This window comes from Puntigrus tetrazona, chromosome 5 (assembly GCF_018831695.1).
Source record: "Puntigrus tetrazona isolate hp1 chromosome 5, ASM1883169v1, whole genome shotgun sequence".
NCBI lineage: Eukaryota > Metazoa > Chordata > Actinopteri > Cypriniformes > Cyprinidae > Puntigrus > Puntigrus tetrazona.
Window position 1 is genome coordinate 26,367,050 of NC_056703.1, and position 8,306 is coordinate 26,375,355.

Sequence of the window (8,306 nt, forward strand, 5' to 3'; positions counted from 1 at the left end):
GTCTAATGCAAAATCATAACCTTGTAAGTTATAAACACTGAAAAGTCTAAACTGAATCACAAAATCAAAGACACTAGTAGACCTTGTTTAGTTATGGATACCCCTCTTTTCCCATGGGTCTTATCCACACTCAGATGTTAGGTGGAGGGCCCCGACCTGGTTATGCTGAGAAGTCCAGGTCTCTGTCAGTGGAGGCATTCTCCTCTTAACTGAGGTCGTTGTGGGCTTTAAAGAAGTAGGTTCTAGACTTTCAGTTCCTCTAGATTTCCTACCTCTGTAATGAGTACACTGTTTATGACCATTCTCTACCTTTCTCCTGCCTTTGCTCTCATCCCACTGCCTGCTCCTTTCTCTGGGGCATGCCTGTGATTGTTATGTCCCCTCCCTTACAAAAAATAAATATATTCAAGTGTACTATTAGTATACTTCTTTTAAACGAAAAATAGAAAAGTACACTTTTTCAGTCTATTTTTTATGTACTTCTCAAAAATGGGCATTGATATATCCCAGAAATATACTTAAAATTACTTTTAATTATACTTGTCTTTAATTATACTTGCGGAAAGTCCACTAGTTCACTTGTTACAATGTTTACAATTATGATTACAATGTTTTTGGTTTGGTGCAGTTCACTTTCACTCTGCCTTTTTTTGCAAGTGAACCAGAAATTAGTGATAGGCGCTATGGTCTAAAAAAACGTATAAAAACGTATAACAATAATTTCAGGTATTTATTGCGATAACAATAACAATGATGATAAATATCCATATATATCCATATATATATATATATATATATATATATATATATATATATATATATATATATATATATATATATATATATTATAATTATTACTATTTTTAGTACAATAACATTATGTTATGTTTAAGTCATATTGATATTGCACATCCATATTAGAAACAAAACCACACATGTGCTAAGGTCATCCTTTCACTGGACAGAAATCTCAAGCAGGAAAAAACAGGAAATGCAATTGTCATTGTTTTACTGATTTTCTGTTGTCACCTACCAATGCAATATGAATCCGAAGGAAAGAGCATGCTCTTATACATGACATAGGAGTGACATTGGCACTGCGCAGTAAATGGACTAATGTATGTAAATATAAAAAGAAAGAAAAAGTGAAACTTAACAAAAACAGCATGTATAGGAAAGCGATTGTTGGCTTTTACTCGTCTCATTTTTGGCTAGCAAAAAAAAATGGGCAAAACACTTTCCCATAACTCAACTCCAACTACAAGAGCCTGTTAACCCAACACAGTGCTTTACGCAACTGGATCGGATTGAGTGCATTTATCTAAGTATATTTGAACTATAATCCATATTTTCATTGTTGTATGGTAGTACACATCTTCTGTACTGAATTTCTAAAAATACACACACTGTAAACTATTATTCACTATATTTAATAAAATTATTTCTAAATATTACAAGCAATAGTATTTATTCATATTAATTCTTCAACACATTATAATAAATTATTATTAATCAAATGCTTACAATGTACCGTTAAAAATTAGTAAAATAGTATGATGTAAATAAATAAAAAAACACTAGCCAGTTTTTTCAGTCCCCAAAACAGAGTTATTGAAGAATTTATAACAATAATCCTAGTTTTGCTGCTGTTTGGTATTTAGACAATTTAAGAAAAAAGACGTTCAGGTGACAATCAATGTTTGAACTGAATTACTGAACTCAGAAAATCTAGAGTGTTCAAATCAAAAAATCAGTTTTAAAAAAATATAAAAGATGGTCTTCTTTTAGACACACACATCAAGAGTCAGCGTATGAATCTCAGCAACTGTCACAAACAGCATAGTCAGATAAACAGATCAACTAATTTACTCATGCTGCAATGCATCATGGGATTTGTGGATTAGTTTTGATTGGTGGCACCCAGAATGCACTGCAACTTGCTTTTCGATGGTCACCATTGTTGAGGTTCTCACGCTGATTCTTGATGTCTGTGAAAATGAGATTTGTAATTACTTTGTTTATCTTTTGATTAAAGGGGCTGTTAAAAAAAAAAAAAACAACAACAACACACAACACTTTTTGATGAAAATTGTTAACCTTATGCTGCACTACAACCAGAGTACAATTTGTAAAATACAGCCAATGCCAGGGCTAAATGATGTTGATTTTAAAACGCAACCAACACCTAATTATTGTTTTAGATCAGTGAAACAAGTGTCCAACACAGACCACCATAATGGTAATCAAAAAAAATCTATTCTTCATTGGTTGTACTCAAAGTTTATTACTGTTATTCAGGCAACCTTTTAGTTTTACTTAAGTATACTACTTTTTGGTAAGACTAGTGCAAGACTAAACAGAAGCATAAGTGAAGTGCCCTTAAGGCCTGACTCACTGCTTCTGTGGTCATATCAGCCATATTTATTTAATATATATATACATACATATATATATAGTAAATAAATACACCACTTGTATTAGTTATCTCTTAAAAGTACACCACAAGTGTGATCAGCTCTGAAATACTAAGACAATGAATGTACATTTTTGCATTTGTGTATAATTTGTGAGATGGTGTTACCGTTAACTCAGGTCCACATAAAAATTCTTGTGGAGACTCCAGGAAAGTTGCAGTTTTGGAAAATGATGGTTCTGGAGACTAGGTTCCTGATGGTTTCTCGTGCTGAATAATTCGGCACACCTGAATACAAGGAGTTTTTGACTTTCAGTCTTCCGGACAATTATATATCACTTATACATGACTAAATACAAAATCAATAGCAGTTATTAAGATTGATGTGGTTTGGGATTGGTCAAACAAAACAATATGCCCAGAATGTCAACTTGGCTAATAATTTGGCTGTTTGTATGTAATTATGTATGTACCTATTAGTTAATGTACAGAATAAGTTACGCAGTATTCACGTTTGGGTGTATAAACATGGACAAAGGTTCTTATTGAGTAATCGATGGTAGGTGCCATGGCAGTTTAGAAGCTGAGCACGGCAGTAATTGTGCAGCACTGCACTTTGACACATGGGGTATGCAAGTATACACATTTGACACATTTGGCACATTGCAAGTATAAATAGTCTGGTAATTACTGTATAATTCCAAAACACACAATTATTAGGAATGTACATCATCAGTAATCCAATTGGACCAATTAGTTAAGAGAATCAGTGTTGTTCAATATAAGGCAAGTTAACTGCAATGATACTTGATCAGTTACCCTTGGTCCAAGTTTATATTTTCAAGTTTATAACTTGAGTACTGCATAACTTATTCTGTACATTAACTAATAGGTACATAAACCATTATGCACATAGCAAGTATATGGAAACAGAACTGTAAAATAAGAGCTATGGGGGCAAACCTTTTTGAACCTCAAACAACAACACTAATTTGAAAAAATAAAAATAAAAACACCCCCAGTTCTTAATGCCCAATTTTTCGTTCTGGAGAATCAGTGAATATTTGAACCATTCAAACATTTTCAAATGTGAAAAATAAGTTCCTGCAGCACATGGATGACTTTTCTAAAAAACAGCGTTTCATTTGTTTTGTCTTTTGGGCTAAATGTAAAAATATTTTATGTAAACATTTATAGGACAGTACTGCTTAAAACTGCAAAGCGTTTTGTATGATCCCTTTTATTTTGTTAAAATTACTCACATTTTCATAGATTCTGCAAGGGGTTATATAATAATAATAATAATAATATGTTTTAAGCATAAAACATAAAGCACATTGTAGTTTGTGACTTTTTGTTGTTGGTCTGATTTCACCCTTTATGAATCAGATTCCACATCTTCTTCTTCTAAGTGCAGTTGTTATGCTCTGTTTTCTCTCTCTCTCTCTGGCTATTCCCCATTGGGCTTTGTGACGGGTGACCAGGGTCTCAATGCCTGACAGTAGACTCAGCAGGATCTCAACGCCCTGATGGAAGCCACAGATGGTCTGTTCCCTTACATGGGTATACACATACATTAGCTGTGTGTGTGTGTGTGTGTAACATACATCTTCTTCAGAATTGTGACAGTAGCTCAGCCGCTTATTTATATATTTATATACTTTTTGGTTTTGAAAATGTTTGATTTTGAAAGTAACATATTATACAATATAATACAGACATACAATACCAAGAATATTTGAGTTAAACGAGCTTGCACATGCACACACACACAATGCATTGAGAAGTGCCCACAGAACTCATACAATCTGAAGGGTTCAGAAGCTGGGTCTCCTGATGAAACTTGTGTTGTGACAGCAAACAAAGGAAAACAATCCCTCTCTCCACCCTTCTTCTCTTCTCCTTTTCCTCCCCTGTCAGAAAGAGCCAAACATGGAGGCTGGACTGAGGAGTTGGGGGTGGGGGTGGGCTGCAAGATGGATTGTGATTCAGGGGCAGTGAAGGCTCAGAAAGAGGAGGAGGGCTCAAGTGAAATGTTGGAATACATAAGGGCAGAGGTGAAAAGTCATGAAAAGCCAGAGATTTGTGTGTGACTGTGCTGTGTGTGTGTGTTCATGTGTCCCACATCGCAAGCAACCATTGAAACAATACTTAAGGCAGCCTTGAAGTGTCGATGTTAATGCACTGATGTCAATACACAGTACAAAGCTGTTTTGCATCAGTGATATTTTTTTGTCAACATTTTGTTTATTCTGTGTCTTTTTAAAAGGCATTCATTGCAGATATAACATATACATGTATATATATAAATAAGCAATCTACAGGACACAGAATGCAAGTTATATATATATATATATATATATATATATATATATATATATATATATATATATATATATATATATATATATATATATATATGCCAATGCACACCAATAGCAAAATGAATAAGCATCAGGCTGTTGGAAACACAACTTCATGTGTATAATGTAGAGATTTATTCACAAAACAAACTGGCAGAAACCATCTGTTTACATAGTACCCAAGTAGATTCAATTAGCTGAATGTGGGGACAATGCAAGCATGGATATTAGAAGATGCCTCGAGTTGAAAATCCATTTGTGAGCTATCATTCCTCTTGGCATGGCGTCTTCTTTCTAGAACAAATTCTTTGCCCTTGATGACTTTATCTCACCCTCTGGCCCCTTTAGTTTTGCTAAGAGCACAGTAGTCTGAAAGCAGGCTAATGCTAATGCTAACCGACTGATTAAATGCTCTGAAAGCAGCTCACAGTACACTAAAAATAACAGTAATACGAATATTGAGTACTCTTGCCCGGAGAGCAGAGCACAGTTCAGTAAAACAGCAGCAATATAAATATTGAGTACTCCTGTCCCGAGAGCAGCTCGAAAGTTTAGTAAAAATAACAGTTATATGAATATTGAGCACTCCTGCCCTGTGAGCAGGTTAATGCTAATGCTAACCGACTGATTAAATGTCATGGAGATTTGAAAGAGTTCTGTTGTCACGCATATCAGTTTCACAGACAGCGAGCGCATCGAAAAATCATGTTTCACTTCAGTTACAAGAAACAAAACACATCCCACTTTCAAAACATTTTCTTTTATTTATTTCAGCAGGAAATAATATGAGTCCTTACAAGCCAGGATACTGGATTCCAAACACAAGATATAAAGACAGGAGGAATCTCAGTGCCATTGAGATGTCCTCACTCTCCTTTCTGATTATCTGTCCATCCAACCTGAGCACAATGTTGTCATGCTGCACAGGATGACCCTCCTTACAGCCTTGAACCTTCATCTTAGGTGTTGTGATGGGCAGGTCTGAGAAGGCCTTTAAAAAAATAACCTCATTAGTTTAACATAACATGGTGAATCCATTTTATTGTACATCCATTATAAGAGGAATATGTATAAGAGGTATAAATGCAGGAAAGAAGACAGGGATGATCTCAAGCAGAGAGGTTAGGTGAGAGTCAGTGGTGCAATGAAAAATTAAGTGGTAATGTTTTAAATAGCTGTTTTCATCTGCCATCAGGGCAGCCCTACTAGACAGAGTACAGACTTATTATTATTATTAGGCAAATAACAAATATTAACCAAAATGTTATGTATGACAATCCATAATTTTAAATATGGCTCAAAAATGTGGTTTAAATGTGTCCTAAAATGTTAACAAGAGCTCTTTTCATCTAATTTGACAATGTAATGATAGATTTTTCTGTGATTCCAGCAAGTATCTGTAACAACAATAGGAATAATTTAGTCTAAAATGTAATTCCAAACCCATACAGTTCACTTTTGATCAACACAAAACATATTCTTTATAAAAGCACCCACAAAAACTTATGCCATGTGTCATATATTGTGAGATCACACAATTGCTTACTCTCTCACAATTAGCTCACCCCATATAGAAAGTTTGATTATACTGAAAAGAGACCTAGAGGCCTATTTTAAATGAATATTAAATAGCACTCAAACCCAGTAAATTGGCACATCAACATAGCTTGAGACATGCAAGAAACATTGACTTGAAGTACTGTTATAAATTTGGGGGAGTTTACAATGGTTTGATTTGTCATCAAGTTACATAAAGCACTGTGAATGAGGTAGTGTTATAACACTTACTTTAAGTGTCTTGTTGATAATAATTGTAACCTTTTTACCTGCTCTGCATCGTTAATCAAAGCAAATGTCCTTCTGAAAAAGTTTACGAGAAATAAATGTTGTTGTAAAACAATACAATGTTATAAATACATATTGTATATGAGGTAAATCACTTAACTTACTTGCAGTGTTTTCCAAAAAGCTAAATCTTCATCTTCTCATTATCACCTTTCAAAGAAAATTATGTCTATTAGAAACGTTTAGGACAGGACAAAAAATATAGTTCATGATATATTGTCATAAAATACATATGTAAATGAGAATAATATTAGACACTTTTTAGTGTTCTCTCTGTTAAAACCTCCTGTCTGCTCTGTGTGGAAATGTTTTCTATACATTCTAAATCATAAACATCTTAAAGACATGTAATAGACGTCCTATAGACGTATTGCAGTTGAGCAAACACCTAAATAATATCAATGCAGACATCAAACAGACGTCTCTGAGATGTATGTGTGCTGTCAGGGGGTTGTCTGTCCCTACTCCTTACAACTCAACATAAATTTAGTTAGGATACTTCAAAAATATGTTGCTGTTTAGGAAACTAATGTATAATTCAGTATGGTAACTTTTATTATTTTATTTCATCACATTCAGAAAATGTACTGTATATATTCATACCACTTTATGTAATCAATCAATTAATCAATTTATTGACTTTATAAAGGGTAAAATGCCCATAATATGTAAAAATAAGTTAAAACCTATCTGAACTGACCACATGCATTTTGTGTGACATTCGTGGGAGCCCTCTTTTGGCGGCTACTGGACGATGTACCTGGTAAACTGCATTCAACGCTTAATCACAATTTGACTTGATGTCTGGCGACGCATTTATTTGCTGGTCACCTGATCTCGATTTGTGATCTACAGGATACACCTAAAGGCAATATTGCTGAAATGTATTAAGCCAGAGCATTTTCCAGGCATCGACAGCAGGACGGTATGATTAAGAAATAACATAAATATGAAAATTAATGTTCAAGCTTTTGCACACAATGTACTTTGAATACAAAGGACTTTGATCATAACTTTCTGCATTATTCTTAAACATTGTAACCCTGTTAAATAAACATCAATGAGAGAAAGTTTCTGAGGTTTTAGTACTGACAGATATCAGTACATGTACCATAAATTTTAAGCAAAAAAAAATAAATAAAAATTTTACCATTACAGTATTCAGTGTTTGTTTTAGCTGTGTCTTGACCTGTGACTTTTTAACATTTGATATTGTTTGATTGCTGTAGCTGAATTATGGCAAACCAAAGGGAAGTGGTGTTGATTTTGCTTTAACATCAATAACATGTCAGCTGAATCTCTGAATATGTTGTTTGTTACCAATTGTTGAGATTCATACTCATAGGTCTGTGTGCCTTAAAGAAGCCTCTCTCCACTTAATTTTTTGTACTAAACAATAATTAAAAAACCCAGGTCTTCTGCTGTCGAATCTCCGGGCTGCTTTAATGAATTTAAATGTAATGACTAGGTATAGCCACAATCTAATCACACTTTCCTTTGACTTGACTTTACAGGAACCAAACAAAGTTTACTGTTAAAAAGTCAATAGTTGAGAGCTAACTAAAGCAAACACTGGCCACCATGATGGTAAAATTAAGATTTTCTCCTTCAGTGATTCTATTTGTTAACATCAGGTGTCTTTAATAACACCTGAAAAGTTGACATCATGTGCATGCATATTACAT

The 8,306-nt window shown here is 34.0% G+C and overlaps 1 long non-coding RNA gene across 1 annotated transcript; it reads right to left on the reverse strand.

Moving 5' to 3' along the window:
- Window positions 1-5,569: 5,569 nt before the first annotated feature.
- On the reverse strand, window positions 5,570-6,773 carry LOC122344941. Its single transcript, XR_006250952.1, has 3 exons — window positions 6,726-6,773; window positions 6,603-6,636; window positions 5,570-5,767 (listed from the first exon to the last, which is right to left on the reverse strand). It is a non-coding gene; the product is annotated as an uncharacterized LOC122344941 (long non-coding RNA).
- Window positions 6,774-8,306: the final 1,533 nt, after the last annotated feature.